The 20,618-nt window shown below is 37.1% G+C and overlaps 1 long non-coding RNA gene across 1 annotated transcript in view; it reads right to left on the bottom strand.

The window, feature by feature from the left end:
* The window catches only part of LOC142521343 (uncharacterized), a 38,845-nt gene extending 28,730 nt beyond the window's left edge, over window positions 1-10,115 (bottom strand). The window contains exon 1 of the long non-coding RNA XR_012814134.1: window positions 10,015-10,115. This is a non-coding gene — a long non-coding RNA (uncharacterized LOC142521343). The remainder of the gene's footprint in view (window positions 1-10,014) is intronic.
* Between the last annotated feature and the right edge of the window lie 10,503 nt (window positions 10,116-20,618).

Below are 20,618 nucleotides of genomic sequence, written 5' to 3'. Positions count from 1 at the left end.
TTTAGTGTTTCTCTTTGGCATGTTTCAGTATGTTCCGAGATATTCTGTTGAGCTCATGTTTGTTGTATCTATGATAGCTTAATATACTTACATCATCTGATTGATTGAATCGAATAACTGAAGATTGAATGGGATATTCTGAAAAATGTGATTATTGTATACAGAAATTTTTCAGATATGAATTCTGCTTGAAACAGGTTGTATTCAGAGTATGCGATATCTGAAGTTAGTATACCGATTGTTCTTGACACAGTTAGAATTGTAATCAGTGACTGAGAATGATACAGATATCAGAGAGATCAGAAATAGAAGAAATATCAAAAAATTTCAGAAATGTCAGAATTGTCAGAAATTTATTTTGGTCTGAATTGACAGATTATCGTATACGATTGTTGTTTTGTGTCTGCCTGAGTATTGTTATATTTCTACAGCCGTATTTGATACCGAGCATTGTGAACCGTTGAGATTATATACAGTTCAATTCGAATCAGAGTTGAATTCGAGAATTTCACTGAGTCAGAAATGTGATCAGAAGGTTTAGAATTAGATTTCGATAATCAGAGCAGAGTATCGATCAGAGTGACAGATATGTGATTCGTATTGTATAAGAATGATTATCTTATAATTTCAAATGTTTCAGAATTGTACAGCAGAATTTGATATCGATAGTCAGAACCGAATACCAGGTAGGTATTTTTCTTTCATTTATATTATTAACTCATTGGTTTATATCAAATAGTTCGAATCTGAAATGACAGATGGTGTCAGAAACACACAGTAGTAGATTCAGTTTTCAGTTGGTGACTGTAAATGTATGATATTCGAACAGATAGTTTTGATATAGATAGATTAAATCAGTTATGATAGATTTATACTGAAATGTTGGCAGAACTTGTACTGAAATGTCTGAATTGCCAATAAATGAAGACAGAAAGATAGAAATCAAAAGATTTATTACAGAATTTGTATATTTCTGACTAGACATGGGGAGTATATTTCGATGAATTTCGTAATGAGATCAATGTAATACTTTCCAGATTGTGATGTAATATGATTGTGATTGACAGATTGTTCAATCTAGATTTATTAGTTTGTACCAGATAACGTACAAACATGACCAAATGACACAGATCGATGTCAGAAAAATGGTCAGAATAACTAGAATGCCGAAGTAGAGTATATCAGATTGTGATTTTGCTTGATTTTGTGCTTTTGGCAGAATGTATAGCATGATTTTATCTATGGTTTATAGATTGACGGATAGTTGGAGTGAACTATCTAGATACTGGAGGATATCCGAGAACTGTAGTGCTGAATTTTAGCACTAGTGACCTGATGTCTTGTCACTTTATGAATTACTGTATGAAGATAGCTATCAAACGAGTATTGGGATAGCCACAGATAAGACATTGTACAGTGAGTACTGCAGATCTCCGCTGAATGGGAATGATATTACGGTGACATTTGAGATTGAATTTGATAACAGTTGATTATATTGATTTGGTATGAGCTGCTGATTGGTATATACGTGTGTTGTAGCCAATATTTATAATTAATTTTATCAGAATGGTTTGATAGAATGAATTTTCCGAAGTAACCTCTATTATACATTTCTTCCTTACCTGATTTGATTGTCTGTGATTTCAAGGACGAAATCATATCTTAGAGGGGGAGAAATGTAATGCCCGAGATTTTATACCATGTTAAATTACGATTATTGATTTTTAATCGAGATAATTACGAAAGTGCTAACCGAGACACGAAATGAGATAGCGTGTGAAAATGGATGTGCGAGGACAGTAGCATCGGCGTACATGCGCGACCTGATGCGCGCACATGCACCAAACAACCAGAAGACCTCGCGCATATGCGCGGAAGATGTCGCGCATATGCGCGAAGCCTATGCGAGTAACTCCAGAGAGTCTCGCGCATATGCGCGGAGATGAGTCGCGCATATGCGCGAGGCGATGTACAGGATATGTGCGGAGACCGAGTGTCTCGCGCATATGAGCCGATTGGGGTCGCGCATATGCGCGAGACGTGTTTTATGAAGGAGTGAGCCACTTGCCTTGCATGCACGGAATATGTATGTATATATATATACAACAACCGTCTTCTTCAGCAAAAAGGAAAAAGAAAGAAAGGCTCCGAGGAATGCTTCACGTGAGATTTTAGAATTCGATTTACGAGAAATCCGTCCGTTTGTTTTTGAACCCGACTTCGGTACTGTGTTCCTATCGACGCAGGCTACAACTGGCATAAGTTTTGTTACGTTTAGACATGTTCTGAAATTATGATGTTGTCAGAATCAAATGGAATTCATATATGATGTTCTTGACATGTTAGACATCATAGAATCAAAGTCAGATTAAAGAATAGACTGTTTATGAAATTGTTATGAGTTTCAGAGTTGATGTAGTTGAGATTCTATATTAGAGTTGTGTTATTATTCAGATTATGAGTTGTACTGATACTGGTTATGAATTCTGGTATTATATCTATGATGTTGAGATAGACGAGGTTATCGTGACTGTATTGTTATGCCGTCGAAACATCAGTAGATTGATATTGATCAGATTCAGTATTGATTGAGATTGATCAAATTCAGTAATGATTTCGATTGTATCGTGATATCATTGATATGAATTAGATTGTACCTTGTTCAGATATGGATCAGATTATATACTGATTTGAGTATTGATCAGAACAAATTTTGAATTGAGTTATATACTGATATTGTAATTGTGCAATTGTTATTGCCAGACTGGGTATGGACAGACTTGACTTCGAGACTTCGTCTTCATCAGATCGTGAAGATAAATGTATAAATAAATGTTGATTCGGGATTGCACAACTCGAGTTAGGTTTGACTTGAGTTTCCAAAAATTACATACTTTATTTTATTGCATTGATATTTGCAGATTATCAGATTGATATGTTAGTCTATTGAATTATAGCAGAGCCAGAGTTTGAGTCTAGGGCAGATCAGCCTAGCTAGGGCAGAACCGCCAAATCTCTGTCAGAACCGCGTAGACTCTAGACTTACGGTGTATCGATGAGCTTAGATGTAGATCGACGTCTATTGTAGACATTCGATACAGCATACCAAAGTCTAAATTAGATCGGGATCCTTAGATTAGAATGAGAGATGAGTCGAGTCTTAGATATCGAGACTAGAATTTGATTTACAGATCTGTATTGATTTATGTTTCGTAGATTACGATTCATGTTTTATTTACAGACTGGTATTGATACATGTTGTTTGATTATGCTACATGTGATAAGATATAATTCATGCTTTTATGTTAATTCAGTTAACTGCATGTATACATTATTTATACTGGGATTTGTTCTCACCGGAGTATCCGGCTGTTGTCTTGTTTTGTATGTGTGCATGACAACAGGTGGGACATGATCGGGGTCAAGAAGATGATGAGAGAAGATGAGTTAGAGTGGTGATTTCGGACTTATTGTAGACTTGGTTTAATACTTGAAATTTAGTAGTTGAACCTTACACTAGTTTGAACTAGAAGCATGTTGTACAAGATTTGTATTATTATACTGGTTTGTATAATAGATTGATTCCATTACCTTCCGCATTTTAAAGAAAAAAAATTTTAGACCCTGTTTATCTTAATTGAAAATTAAATCCCAAAGATGATTAAGAAGATGATTAGCGTCCGGGTCCCCACAGTTTTGCATAGTTGTTCATATGATTCTGTCCCTATTGTTTTACGTAAAATAAAAAAAATTAATTTTATAATTTAAATATCTAACAAAAAACACTTACAATCTTAATTAACTAATAATATTTATAATCTTAACTAACACTTAAAAATTTATCAAGAATTGAAGAGAAATTAAAATCGTTGAAGAGAGAAAAATTTATTTTATGAAGAAAATGAACTGAGCACGCGGATATTTAAAACATCGCTATTAGCTCCAGCTCCTAGTAAACTGTCGCTATTAGCGACGGTTGTTTAAACAACAGTCGCAATTTTTGATAAACCGTCGCTAATTTGAAAATGCGACGGTTTTATGAAACCATCGCTATATTCAGTGACGGTTGAAGAAAAACCATCGCTAAATGAACAGTTCCGCTTACTTCTTCTAGTAATACGACAAGGTTTTTTTAAACCGTTGTTTTAGACCCTAAAAATGTACATAGACAACGATTTTATAAACCGTTGTCGTAGATACTAAAAAAATCGTTGTCTTTCACTGACGTTAATAGACAACGATTTTTAAAACTGTTGTCTTAGCTACACAAAAACGCGCTCATAGATCCTTTGTCATAGCTACTAAAAAACCCGCTCATAGACAACGGTATAAAAACTGTTGTCGTAACCCATAAAAAACAACGGTTTTAACAAAAACCGTTGTCTTAGCTAAATAAAAAACAAGCACAAAGACAATGGTTTTGAAAACCGTTGTCTTAACAACCAAAGACAACAGTTTTTAAAAAACAGTTTTTAAAAAACTATTGTCTTTGACAAGGAATAAATTCACAAAGACAACGGTTTTTGTTAAAAGGAAAAAAGACAATGGTTTCTGATAAAACCGTTGTCTTTTGAGTGTGGTTGAATTTGGAATATCTTGTAATGTATGCATGTTCATGAAAAGATATTTTAAGCAAAAATATTTTCACTATTGCATCTAGATGTATATGTATTACTTCTTATCATGGTTAAGGTTTGTTGAGTCAATAAACTCACTAGGTGTGATCGATGTAGATGAGCATGAGATCGATGTTAATGGAGGTCTTGATGGTTTATCTAGATGAACTGAAGGTGCATACAACCCGAGGACCGTCGCTAGTTTTCCGCACTTATGTTTATGAGTTATGCTAATGATTTAAGTTACTTTTAAGACTTTATGGCTTATGATGCTTTTGAGAGGTTTTGAGAAGATATTAGAGTTAAGTTTATATTCTAAAAAAAGTTACTTTAGGTTGGTTGACGTTTTACGATTTATGTTTTGAATTAGTTTTTTTTTTTTTTTTCAAATAAGAGTTGGTGGGTTGATTTTAAATGGTGCAACATATTCATATTTAAATGTTTATTGTTTTGGTCGAATGAATTAGAAAGAAAAATAATTTTCTAGTACATTTTAAACAAAAACGAGTAGTGTCAGTTTCATCTGAAACCATATCAAAAAAGGACTTGAGCAAAATTTTCTTTTCCAGATATGGATCCATATAATATCCAAAACTTTAAACAATCTCAATGATTCAAGCATGAGTGACTCTGATACCACTTGTTGGTAAAACGCATAAACCGCAGAATCTATTACATTAACTTATTAAGAATTTAACTGGAAAACTTAAGTGGAAGCGTATCTGAAGCCATATTTCTTAATTCTTTATAACGTGCCGTGATTTTCCAGATCTACGCGCTCTTTTCTTGAGAGAAACTTTAGTTTCTCTTCTAAACTATTTTTTTAATGGAGAAGAGAATATGAAACATGATAAACCGAGATCAAGGGACCATAACCTATATATATAGATAATATTTATCATTATTTTCTGATATTTCTGTTTTAGCCCATAATGAAACCAGAAATTACACTTATTTCTCTACACATTAAAGGCCACAACCTATTAGATACATTAAAGCCCAATAATCTGGAACCCTTAGTTGATCATTTTATTCTTGTTTTAACTTAATAGACAACTCACGACACGTAATTACTCACATATAAGCCCGTATAAATAAAATTGTGTTGGAGTAGATGCCCTGCAAGTCAACGGTTGGCTAGGGAATTTATTGACTCAAGTGAAATAAGCAATCTTTATTTTAATAAAATTTAACTTTTTATGGTCTTGTTATACTTTATCTGTATACCCATGCAAACAGCATAGATAAAGTCCTTGATTATACTTTAATACAAATGAATCGTAATTCGATGTTGAAACTCGTTTGTAAACACTGTATGATCTAAATTCGTTCCTAGTCGATTCAGCCGCCTAACACATGGATAAAGGTCGCTTGAGCTCGAGACTAGCATCTGTGATGTTGTGTACTGCGTTTCTTGGTAAGGGCATGGAGATGTCCAAACATGCAGATGGGTAGTCATATGATGATTATACCGAACAACCCTCCCTCGGACTTTCCAAGTGGTTATCATTCATCGAGAGAATAAGTCTGTTGTTATGATTGTACACCATTAGTCCTTACGACCCGGGACAACACTGAGGCTCTATATGCTAGGGTTGTGCTTTGACTCGTTTACCGGCTCCAGGAGAGTCATCAGGTGGCGAGGTTGGATACAGTTGCGACACATATAGGAGCCAGTGCATTGTAGTCGGGGATTCACCGCTCACCTACGTGTGTGGATATCCTATGTGATCTAATGAAATAATAGTGCATGGAATCTCTGGCCAGAGTACGAGATGTACGTTGGAGAAGGAGTTCTCCAATAGTACATGCGATGCCATTATTATAGTTATCACATAGTTATCGAATTAATATGAAACCCTCGATGAACCAATAGTTGTAGATTCGATCGGGATATATGAGATGAAGGGACCGTACTGTACGTTAATCATAATCGGCTGGTTCTTGCAGGCACTATCAGTGATACCTAGGGGATCATGGGGCGATGCTACTAGACGCTCTTACCATGATCCGATGGGTGCAATCAGAAATGAGTTCTGACATTCTTGATCAAGGCGTTGATGAAAAGAATGGGGCTAACTAGGGTAAGCCCAGATAAAGGATTATGTCTTGAATCACAAAGAGTTGTGAACCCACGACTAGCTGTATCCCTGAACCATTGAGGGTCACACAAGCACTGGATCGTTTGTTCCCGTTGAGAAAATAAATTCAAGGAGTTGAATTTATATTATGATATAGTAAATTCAAGGAGTTGAATTTATGATTATTAAATTTTGAGAAAATAAATTCAAGGAGTTGAATTTATGATATAGTAAATTCAAGAAGTTGAATTTATGAAATTTGGAGAGCATAAATTCAAGGAGTTGAATTTATAAAATTTGATAATTTAATTTATTAAACTCAAAAGTTGGGTTTATTAAATATTAAATTTTGGAGGTGATAAAATTCAAGGAGTTGAATTTACAATTTATATAATAAATTCAAATGTTGAATTTATAATGGATTTAATTTATTAAACTCAAAAGTTGAGTTTATTAAATATTAAATTAAAATTGGTGGTAAGTATGTTCAAATGGGTTTGTAGGAGTACAAGTCCAACATACTAAATAATTAAAGTTTAATGGACTTTGATTAATTAATTAAACTAGTTGGACTAGTCTAATTAATTAACCAAGCCCATTAATATTAATTAAATAGGTCCAATTATTTTTTATGATAATTAGGCCAAAGATGTTTTATAAAATGGGAGACCTAAAAACCTAGCCTCCATAATATATGCATCGAGATTGCATTTGATAAGGCATGCATTATAGAATCTTAAATTTACTTAATTAATTGGATTAATTAAGTAAACAATGGATTAGATATATAATTAGAATATTTTATTCTAAAGGAATGCAATTTTGAGAATAACAAGGAGGAGGCATCCGAAAGTTGAAAAAAAAAAAAATTTCGGCTCTTCCAATTCAAAAAGGTGGTTGCTCTCAAAATCTCTTTTTTTTTGCGAGAAAAATTCGGCTTATAGTATTGAGTCGATTCTTTTTCGTGTTCTATCTTTACACAAAATATTTTCTAAATTTCTAGTGCAATTTAGAAGAGGAAAAAATATTCCAGTTGTGGGGACCCGGACGCTAATCAGTTCTTAATCGTCATCTGGATCAATTTACTAATCAAGTAATTAGGGTCATAAAATTTTTTTCTTTTTAATGCGGAATGTAGTGAAATCAAACTAATATACAACTCAGTATAAAATAAAGAACAAGTCCCGTACCGTCTACAAATCAGTAAAAACTAAGGTTCAAAATCTAATTATCAAGTGCCAAAACCCTATATACATCAAAGTCCGTAGTCTCCACTCTATCACGATCTCTCCTCATCTCCTGGACCCTGATCCTGTCCCACCTGTTGTCATTTACACATACAAACAAGACAACAGCCGGATAATTCCGCTGAGAATATAATCCCAGTATAAATCAACGAAACATGCAATCATATAAACAAATATAAAGCATGTAACAGATAACAGCAATAGGTATCAAAATCTGAAACATAATCAATATCTGACTGTCGACAATACTCGTAGCTACACAATTTAGACTAGACTCAATCCTAGTCTAGGGATCCCGGTTTCCAGATGTTGGCATTCCTATATCGACCAAAAGTAATAGAAAAGAATCCAGTTCTATCCACGTCGATAAGGTATCGATCACCAGAAATAGAAAAAGGCCTGATTCTATCCACACCGATATAGTATCGATCACCAGTAATAGAAGAAACTCTAATTCTATCCACACCGATATAATATCGATCACTAGTAATAGAAGAAACTCCAATTCTATCCACACCGATACGACATCGATCAACAGTAATAGAAGAAACCCAAATTCTATCCACATCGATAGCCAATCATCAGGTGACAGACTTTGACACTATCGCCAATACACTATCTTGTGACATCGTGCAATGTGCCCGTGGCGATCCCGCCACTATCAGGTACTTATGTCACAAGATTACTCGTGTGGCGTCCTAAACTTCGCCACGTAATCATACAACATGTGACGTCATATGCATAAAAATTTTCTTTTCGACGAGGTAATAATATAATGCATATACAACAAAATTGTGCAATCACCACACTATCTACGTCAATGCAGCAGAAACAGTATAATAAATACATACACACATAACTCAAATAAGACAATAAGCTATACTGTTTCTATCTACTATCAACTACAGGATTGTTTGACTAGACACACGTAGTCCTTCACCACTATCCTGTCTCATGGCATAGTTCTGTAACCTGTCCAACAGAAACAGCCCCCAAAAAGTGATCATATATAACAATCATCATCGCAATACATAACAGTTATATTAACAACATAATATATAACTTAAATGATAACAGAAATACCCCCTTTGCCGTTTCTGGACAATCAGCCATCAACAACCTCAACAACATTACACTGCAACAAGAACATCGACGATACGTCGCACCCCAACTCCGGCGACAGCAATATCATCGAACGAACAACAACATCGACGATACGTCGCACCCCAACACCGGCGACAGCAATATCGTCGAACGAATAACATCAACGATACGTCGCACCCCAACACCGGCGACAGCAATATCGTTGAACGAACAACATCAACGAGACGTCTCCCAACAACGATACTCAACAATATCAACAATAATAAACAACAACAAATATAATACCAAATCACCCAATTCCGGTGATTTATCATCGTTCAACACAATAGTATTCATCAATACTAAACAATAACAACATATGCTCGTACGTCAACACGTACCTGATAATCGAGTATATATACAATCTGGCTATTTCTTTGATCATGATGCTTGTGATGTATCTAAATAATTCAACAATAATTATCAGATCATTGTCACCGTATCAACACAGTTATAACAGCCTCAATATATAACATCAAATAGCCCAACAACAATTAATTCAATAAAATATAAAACTCGATTATAAATTCGTATTGTTCAAAAATTTAATATTCTGGTGTATTTAATTCACAATACTATCATCAAATACACCCTGATTAATTAACTTCAAATAATAGGCTATTTTACAACATCCGTCAATTTACGAAAACTTTATATCAACGTGTAGCCTATACTTCGTAGACTCCGAATATATAATCAGAATTAATAACAACTGATAAACTACTCTCCAATCTCAGTCCAACAATTAAAAATCCCAAATTAAAACAAATTAGGAATAATTCAAAATAACACCACTATAATCTTCTCTACTTCATTAAAATCATACACTATTCAACAATCTTCCATTTCAGTATGATTTAATAATTTATCGGATTTATTCCAGAAATCGACGAATTTCAAACATCACCAAAACTACAAAATTTATACCTCAAATTGAAGACCTCGTGTCAACGATCCCAGAACTGAAGTTGGTTCGTCGATTGGATAAACCGATAAGCCGCAAAATCAAAAAAGAAAATCAAAACACAATATCACCTCGTATCTGCTCTCACCTCTTTGTCTCGTTTATCACATATGAGTTTGGTGGAATTCAATATGAATTCCACCGACTCAAATAATTAATTAATTTTTTTAATATTATATTATATTATATTTAACATTTCAACAACGGTACATCCCTTTGGACCACTCAAACGATCAAATTTTTCAAAACTCAAAACATGAAACTTCTATATCTTTGAGTTTTCTACGTTATATCAGAATCTCAAATCAATTGGACTTCATATGACCAACATATGTCATATTTCATTCTTTAAAAATCATTAATTATTTAGTAATCTCATATTACTAAATCAACAACTTGTGATATTATTTCAGGCATTACAACTCGTCTAATACCTGCTATCTATAAATCAATAGAACAAGTACATCAATCAAATCAATGCAAATATCAATGCAATAAAGTAAAGTATGTGATTTAGGGAAACTCAAGTCTAAACCGACTCAAGTCGATCTCCCAGTACCACATTGACTTATACCTTTCGTTCGTAGTTTCGGTCTGGAATTCAAACTCTGTCAATCCCTCGATCTGGTAATGGCAATATCAATAATATCATATTAATATACCGCTCAAACCAACTCCAATCTGATCAATAATTCAAAATCAACGGTATAACCGCACAATCCCGATATCCCGGTCAATATAACATCACCAGATAATAATTCTCTCAACTAATAATCGATACCAATACAATCTGATATCATATCTCAGTCAATTAACTTCAGAAAATCATAATAATTCCATAATCATTCCGTTTCTTAATCTGACTTCGATTCTATGATGTCTAACATGTCAAGAACATCATATATGACGTGTATTCAATTCCAACAACATCATAATTTTAAAACATGTCAAAATGTAGTAAAACTTACGTCCAGTTGTAGCCTACATTGCTAGGAACTCGGTACCGAAGTCTGACTTCAAAATTAGCCTACGTCCAGTTGTAGCCTTTGTTACATATATATATATTGCATTCACGCATGGAAAGCAAATGGCCGATCCTACATGCAACACGTCTCGCGCATATGCGCGACCTAAATCGGCGCATATGCGCGTGACCTTCTGTCCAATCCGCGCATGTGCGCGTCTCATGTCGCGCATGTGCGCCGATGGTACTGTCCTCGCACATACATTTTCACAAGTTACTTCAAATCGTGTCCCGAATTATCCTTTCATAATCATATCAAATTATAAATCAATAATTACAGATTACTAGGGTTAAATTTTCCGGGCATTACATTTCTCCCCCCCTAAGATATGACTTCGTCCCCGAAATCACAGGCAATCCATTATATCAATAAGAAGGTATGATATAAAACTGAACATAAATTTACATCAGTGAAATAATGCTGGGAATTCTTATCTCAGATCCGATTCAGTCTCCCAAGTGGCTTCTTCAACGCCATGACGAGTCCATTGTACTTTCACCAACGGAATCATCTTCGTTCTGAGCTGTTTTTCGTTACGATCGATAATCCTGATCGGTTTCTCAACATAACTCAAAGTCTCATCCAGCTCGGTCTCGTCGGGTTGAATAACATGTGAATCATCATGGAGATACTTCCGCAGCATTGATACATGAAAGACATCACGTATTGCAGATAATGAAGGTGGCAATGCTAGTCGATAGGCACGATCTCCTATCTTTTCAAGAATCTCATAAGGACCGACGTATCGTGGAGACAACTTCCCTTTCTTCCCAAATCGGACCACACCTCTGAAAGGAGAGATCTTCAGGAACACTCGGTCTCCTGCTTCAAATACCAACGGTCGTTGCCGAATGTTGGCATATTTAGCTTGTCTGTCCTGGGCTGCCTTCATTTTCTTCTGAATCAATTTCACTTTTTCAGTCATATCTCTGATCATATCAGGTCCAGTCTCCGGAACTTCAGAGATATCATCCCAATAAAGAGGGGATCGACACTTCTTTCCGTACAACGCTTCAAATGGTGCCATCTCAATACTCGTTTGATAGCTATTGTTGTACGAAAACTCGCAAAGAGGCAACGCATCTTGACATTTAGTGCTAAAATCAAGCACCACAGCTCTCAGCATATCTTCCAATGTCTGAATCGTTCGTTCTGACTGTCCGTCAGTCTGCGGATGATATGCGGTACTCAGATGTAACTTTGTACCAAGGGCTTGCTGCAAACTCTGCCAGAAGTGCGAAGTAAATCGAGGATCTCGGTCTGAAACAATCGACTTCGGCACTCCGTGCAGTCTAACCACTTCCTTGACGTAGATATCGGCCATCTGATCATATCTATAGGTCATCTTGTATGGAATAAAGCATGCGGATTTGGTCAATCGATCAATCACGACTCAAATCGCATCACAACCTCGGGAGGAACGGGGCAACTGTGTCACAAAATCCATGGAAATATGCTCCCATTTCCATTCAGAATCGACAAACTTTGCAACAATCCTTCGGTTTTCTTCTTCTCAGCTTTCACCTGTTGGCAATTCAGACACTTGGCTACAAATTCAGTAACATCAGATTTCATTTGCTTCCACCAATACTGTGTCTTTAAATCATTATACATTTTCCTGCCACCCTGATGAATGCTAAAACGACTGTTGTGCGCTTCTGTCAGTATTTGCTGTCTCAATTCTGAAACATTTGGCACAACAATACGATTATTCACATACAAAACACTATCTCGAACCTGATATTCCGATTGATGACCAGCTCTGACCATTGCAATCGAATTCAGTATGTTCTGATCAACTTTTTGTGCCTCTTTGATTCTCAATATCAATTATGGTTCAGCTCGAATTGCGTATAATCTCAGAGGCTGACTATCTGTTTCAAAAGCTAATCGAGACATACAGCAGTCTTCTATTAAATTCAAGACACCTATCGTCGATAAGGATAAAGAACATATCTTTCGACTCAGTGCATCGGCTGCTGCATTGGACTTTCCTGGGTAGTATTTGATTTCACAATCGAAATCCTTTAGCAAATCAAGCCATCTCCTCTGTCTCATATTCAACTCTGACTGTGAAAACAGATATTTCAAGCTTTTATGATCAGAATAGATTTCGAATTTCTCACCGTAAAGGTAATGTCGCCATATCTTCAAAGCAAAGACTATGGCCGCCAATTCAAGATCATGAATTGGGTAACGAGATTCATGGGCTTCAGTTGTCTCGAGGCATAAGCAATAACATGTCCTCGCTGCATAAACACACAGCCCAATCCTCGGTGAGATGCATCACAATAAACTACAAAGTCACCAGTACCTGAAGGAATCGTCAACACATGCGCACTGGTTAATCTCTTCTTCAATTCGAGAAAACTGGTCTCACATTCCTCAGACCAAACAAACGGAGCATTTTTCTGAGTCAAATGTGTAATTGGTTTGGCAATACTCGAAAAATCTTTAATAAATCGACGATAATATCCTGCCAAACCCATAAAGCTGCGTATCTCTGGTACAGATGTCGGTCTCGGCCAAGAAATCACTGCCTCAACCTTACTGGGATCAACGGATATCCCGTCTCCGGATATAATATGCCCCAGAAATACCACCTGTTTCAACCAGAACTCGCATTTCGACAGTTTAGCATATAGTTTCTCCGCCCTCAAAATTCGCAACGCAGTTCTTAAATGTTCAGCATGCTCCATCACATTCTTTGAATAGATCAAAATATCATCGATGAAAATAATCACAAAATCATCGAGATATTTCTGAAAGACACGGTTCATTAATCCCATAAATACCGCTGGTGCATTCGTCAAACCAAATGGCATGACAATAAATTCATAGTTTCCTTTCCTGGTTCTTAATGCTGTCTTTGAGATATCAGAATCCCTCACTCTCAGCTGATGGTATCCAGATCTCAGATCAATCTTTGAATACACCGAAGAACCTTGCAACTGATCAAATAAATCAGGCAATGGATATTTATTCTTTATCGTTGCCTTATTCAGTTGCCGGTAGTCGATACAAAGTCTCATCGACCCATCCTTCTTCCTCACGAACAGTACTGGAGCGCCCCAAGGAGAAACACTCGGTCTGATATATCCCTTGGCCAGTCAATCCTCCAGCTGTTCTTTCAATTCCTTCAACTCGATAGGTGCCATCCGGTACGGAGTCCTCGAAATCGGAACTGTTCCTGGCATCAACTCAATGCTGAAGTCTATCTCTCGAATCGGAAGCAATCCAGGAATATCATCTGGAAAGACATCAGCAAACTCACACACCACTGGCAAGTCCGACAATGATGGGCTCGACTTCAGTAAATCAACTGAATATACCAGGAATCCATCCGCTCCTTTCTGCAATAATCGAGTCATATTTATTGCAGATATCAAAGGAATTCTAGCTCGAGAACCCTTACCGTAAAATTTCCACTCCTCAGCCATTTCAGGTCCGAATCGAACAATCTTGTGGAAACAATCGACTGTAGCCCTGTACTTGGTCAACGTATCGATACCGATAATACAATCAAAGTCAGATATCCCAAGCACAATACAGTCTAACTCAATTCCATGCCTACATACAACAGTATACACGATCTAACAGATTTCACTGATATCAAACCCGTCCCCAAAGGAGAAGAGACAGACACTACCGCAGATAATGACTCAATAGGCAAAGAATGCATCAAAGCAAATTGCTCAGATATAAATGTATGTGATGCACAAGTATCAATCAATACATAAGCAGGATAACTAGAAATAAAACAGTTACCTGCAACAACATCATCAGATGCATCTTGTGCCTGCTCCTCAGTCAAGGCGAACACTCGAGCCTGCTGTCTAGGAGGCTGGCTCGCTGTCTGGCTCCCTCCTGGCCTCGGCTGTGACTGAGTAGGCGGTGCTGGCTGGAAGGAATGAACGGCAGCAGATCGTCTCCCTGTCTTAGCCTATGATCTACATGACTCAACGGCCTGGGATCCCTGGACACTTCGCTGTGGACACACTCGGGCAAAGTGTCCATGCTGTTTACAAATGCGGCAGTTGCCGAACACTCCTCGGCACTGTTCTGTGGAATGCTTCCCTCCACAAGTGCTACAGTAAGGTCCTGTATAACTCTGGCCCTGACCAGTCTGTCTAGAGCCACTCGAACTGGATGAGCTACTTCCAGGTTTCTTGAATTGCTTTCTCTTAGCTTTCAGGAAATCTTTCTTCCCACTACCACTGCCACTTTCATATCGAGAAGATGGTGGAAACATCTGTGATCTTGGTGCTGCAGACACAAAAGAAGCCTCTTTCTGTCTCATCAGACCAGCTTCAGCTCCCTTGGCTTGGTTCAAGGCATCAGTAAAGTTGTTTGGCCTCCCGGTATTCACCAAGGTAAAGATTTCAGGATTTAGGCCATTTATGAACTGGTCCGCTTACGTGGGGAGCAAATCGGAGCAGTGCAGAGAATTTGGCCACATATTCCTCAATGTTTAGCTGGCCGTGCATCAAGTTTGCAAACTCGGCTCCCTTGTCCTTTCTATACGACACTGGAAAGAACCTTTGATAAAATTCAGTTCTAAAGACATTCCAGGTGATAGTCGTACCTTGTTGTTCCAAGGCCCGTTTTGTGGTAATCCACCAGTTCTTTGCCACATCGTGTAACTGGTGCCCTATCAGTTTCACCCTCTTCTCATCAGTATAATCCAAGGATTCAAACAACATCTCGATATCATCTAACCAACTCTCGCATTCCACTAAATTCTCCGTACCCTTCAGAGTTGGTGGATGGAACGACTGAAATCTCTTTAACAAGGTCTCCATGGGAGTAGCTGTCACATCCATGGGAGGATTTGAAGTACTACCCTGTTCAGGTACTCTTCTCGGAGGCATATCTGATAATCAAAAGGATTAGTAATCCCAATACACAAATATGTTTCAGTCCTCCTCCGATCATCTTACTGCTGATCAAGAATCGGTGCTGATCCATTCTCAATAACACATGTTTTCAAATCAAGTCAGATAAACAGATAAACATGCATTATAAAGCAGTAAATCATGCTAGCAATCAAAAGCAGGAAAGAAACCCTCAATCAACCCCGCTCACTAGCTCCTATCTCAACCTCAAGAATCTATCGCTCTGATACCACCTGTTGTGGGGACCCGGACGCTAATCACTTCTTAATCGTCATCAGGATCAATTTACTAATCAAGTAATTAGGGTCATAAAATTTTTTTCTTTTCAATGCGGAATGTAGTGAAATCAAACTAATATACAACTCAGTATAAAATAAAGAACAAGTCCTGTACTGTGGGGACCCGGACGCTAATCATCATCTTAATCATCTTTGGGATTTAATTATCAATTAAGATAAACAGGGTCTAAAAATTTTTCTTTAAAATGCGGAAGGTAATGGAATCAATCTATTATACAACCCAGTATAATAATACAAATCTTGTACAACATGCTTCTAGTTCAAACTAGTCTAAGGTTTAACTACTAAATTTCAAGTATTAAACCAAATCTACAATAAGTCCGTAATCACCACTCTAAACTCGTTTTCTCTCATCATCTTCTTAACCCCGATCCTGTCCCACCTGTTGTCATGCACACATACAAAACAAGACAACAGCAGGATATTCCGGTGAGAATAAATCCCAGTATAATAATGTATACATGCAGTTAATTGAAGTAACATAAAAGCGTGAATTATATCTTATCACATGTAGTATAATCGAACAACATGTATCAATACCAGTATATAAATAAAACATGAATCGTAATCTACGAAAAATAAATCAATACGGATCTGTAAGTCGAATTCTAGTCTCAATATCTATGACTCGGCTCATCTCTCATTCTATTCTAGGGATCCCGATCTAATTTAGACTTTGGTATGCTGTATCGAATGTCTACAATAGACGTCGATCTACATCCAAGCTCATCGATAAACCGTAAGTCTAGAGTCTACGCGGTTCTGACAAAGACTCAGCGATTCTGCCCTAGCTAGGCTGATCTGCCCTAGACTCAACTCTGGCTCTGCTATAATTCAATAGACTAACATATCAATCTGATAATCTGCAAATATCAATGCAATAAAATAAAGTATGTGATTTTGGGAAACTCAAGTCAAACCTAACTCGAGTTGTGCAATCCCGAATCAACATTTAATTATACCTTTATCCTCACGATCTGATGAAGACGAAGTCTCGAAGTCAAGTCTGTCCATTTCAATCTGATAATGACAATTGCATAATTACAATATCAGTATATAACTCAATTCTAGACCTGTTCTGATCAATACTCAAATCGGTATATAATCTGATCTATATCTGAACAAGGTACAATCTAATTCATATCAATAATATCACGATACAATCGAAATCATTACTGAATTTGATCAATCTAAATCAATACTGAATCTGATCAATATCAATCTACTGATGTTTCGACAGCATAACAATACAGTCTTGATACCCCGTCAATCTCAACATCACAGATATAATACCAGAACTCATAATCAGTATCCGTACAATTCAGAATCTGAATAATAACACAACTCTGATATAGAATTTCAACTAAATCAACTTTGAAATTCATAACAATTTCATACACAGTCTATTCTTTAATCTGACTTCGATTCTATGATGTCTAAAATTTCAAAAACATCATATATGAATTCCATTTAATTCTGACAACATCATAATTTCAGAACATGTCTAAACGTAACAAAACTTACGTCTAGTTGTAGCCTGCGTTGATTGGAACACAGTACTGAAGTCGGATTCAAAAACAGACGGACGGATTTTTCGTAAATCTCGATCAAAAGCAGAAGCTGCTTCTTCCGTTCCTTTCTTTCTTTTTCCTTCTGAGGATTAACGTTTGTATGTTTATATATATATACATACATATTTCGTGCATGCAAGGCAAGTGGCTCACTCCTTCATAAAACACGTCTCGCGCATATGCGCGACCCCAATCGGCGCATATGCGCGAGACACTCGATCTCCGCGCATATCCTGAACATCGCCTCGCGCATATGCGCGACACATCTCCGCGCATATGCGCGAGACTCTCTGGAGTTACTCGCATAGGCTTTGCGCATATGCGCGACATCTTCCGCGCATATGCGCGAGGTCTTCTGCCTGATTGCCAAATGTGCGCGCATCCGGTCGCGCATGTGCGCCGATGCTACTGTCCTCGCACATCCATTTTCACACGCTATCTCATTTCGTGTCTCGGTTAGCCCTTTCGTAATTATCTCGATTAAAAATCAATAATCGTATGAATTATTGCCAAATCATTTCAGATTAATCTCAGATTACGGTAATCAAATTCTCGGGCCTTACATGTACCGTCTACAAATCAGTAAATACTAAGGTTCAACATCTAATTATCAAGTGCCAAAACCCTATATACATCAAAGTCCGTAGTCTCCACTCTTTCACGATCTCTCCTCAACTCCTGGACCTTGATCCTGTCCCACCTGTTGTCATGTACACATACAAACAAGACAACAGCCGGATAATTTCGGTGAGAATATAATCCCAGTATAAATCAACGAAACATGCAATCATATAAACAAATATAAAGCATGTAACAGATAACAGCAATAGATATCAAAATCTGAAACATAATCAATATCAGACTGTCGACAATACTCGTAGCTACACAATTTAGACTAGACTCAATCCTAGTCTAAGGATCCCGGTTTCCAGAAGTTGGCATTCCTATATCGACCAACAGTAATAGAAAAGACTCCAGTTCTATCCACGTCGATAAGGTATCGATCACCAGAAATAGAAAAAGGTCTGATTCTATCCACACCGATATGGTATCGATCACCAGTAATAGAAGGAACTCTAATTCTATCCACACCGATAAAATATCGATCACCAGTAATAGAAGAAGCTCCAATTCTATCCACACCGATACGACATCGATCAATAGTAATAGGAGAAACCCAAATTCCTTCCACATCGATAGCCAATCATCCAGTGACAGACTTTGGCACTATCGCCAATACACTATCTTGTGACATCGTGCAATGTGCCCGTGGCGATCCCGCCACTATCAGGTACTTATGTCACAAGATTACTCGTCTAATACCTGCTATCTATAAATCAAGAGAATAAGTACATCAATCAAATCAATGCAAATATCAATGCAATAAAGTAAAGTATGTGATTTAGGGAAACTCAAGTCTAAACCGACTCAAGTCGATCTCCCAGTACCACATTGACTTATACCTTTCGTTCGTAGTTTCGGTCTGGAATTCAAACTCTGTCAATCCCTCGATCTGGTAATGGCGATATCAATAATATCATATTAATATACCGCTCAAACCAACTCCAATCTGATCAATAATTCAAAATCAACGGTATAACCGCAAAATCCCGATATCTCGGTCAATATAACATCACCAGATAATAATTCTCTCAACTAATAATCAATACCAATACAATCTGATATCATATCTCAGTCAATTAACTTCAGAAAATCATAATAATTCCATAATAAGTCCGTTTCTTAATCTGACTTCGATTCTATGATGTATAACATGTCAAGAACATCATATATGACGTGTATTCAATTCCAACAACATCATAATTTCAAAACATGTCAAAACGTAGTAAAACTTACGTCCAGTTGTAGCCTACGTTGCTAGGAACTCGGTACCGAAGTCGGATTCAAAATCAGACGGACGGATTTTGCACAGAGACTTTTCTCGACTCTTTTCTCGGAAAATAATGAAGGAGGAACGAAGCTTTGTTACATATATATATATTGCATTCACGCATGGAAAGCAAATGGCCGATCCTACATGCAACACGTCTCGCGCATATGTGCGACCTAAATCAGTGCATATGCGCGAGACCTTCTGGTCTTCGCACATTTCTTCTCGGCAGCTCGCGCATATGCGCGACACCTTCCGCGTATGCAGAGGCCCTGTAACTTCTTGCTTGAAAAGTTGCGGAAAAATTAAAAATTTTCTTTTTAAAAGAACTTAAATGGCCTCATTCATAAAATCACTGGTGAATCAAGTTCAATTTTTCAAAATATTGCAGCGGAAAAAATAAAGTTTGCCAAAAATCACAATTTAAAAATATCCAACGACTGATAAAATGTTTGCGGAATAAAATAACAACTGCTGCTCTGAGGTCCTCGGGTGCCACTACTGCCGACCCAAGCTGGCTCACTGGTCCCCGCCCTCGGCCCTGGCCTCATCAGTACCTACAATAATCAAGTCTAGTGAGCCTAAAGACTCAGCATACATATATCGCAGGTAACGAGTAAAAATCTGAATTAAAATATGCATGAGTTAACATATCCTGTCCTGAGGCATGCTGAAAATAATCTGTACTGAGCAATTATAATACGTGCATAACTGAACTGATAATCACAGTAAAAAAATGTTTGCTCCTTGGAGCCTGTACTGAAATAACTGATAAAATTTTCCGTTGAGATTATGTTTTACGCCTGTGGCCACTGCACTAAGCTGAACTGATCGGTAACTGGCTACCGGGGAGGCTGAAACTGAACTGAGCTGGCCGGTCACTGGC

Source organism: Primulina tabacum, chromosome 12 (assembly GCF_025594145.1).
Source record: "Primulina tabacum isolate GXHZ01 chromosome 12, ASM2559414v2, whole genome shotgun sequence".
NCBI classification, from domain to species: Eukaryota; Viridiplantae; Streptophyta; class Magnoliopsida; order Lamiales; family Gesneriaceae; genus Primulina; species Primulina tabacum.
The sequence above is the reverse complement of the archived record's forward strand: the minus strand, read 5'-3'. Positions and strand labels throughout refer to the sequence as shown.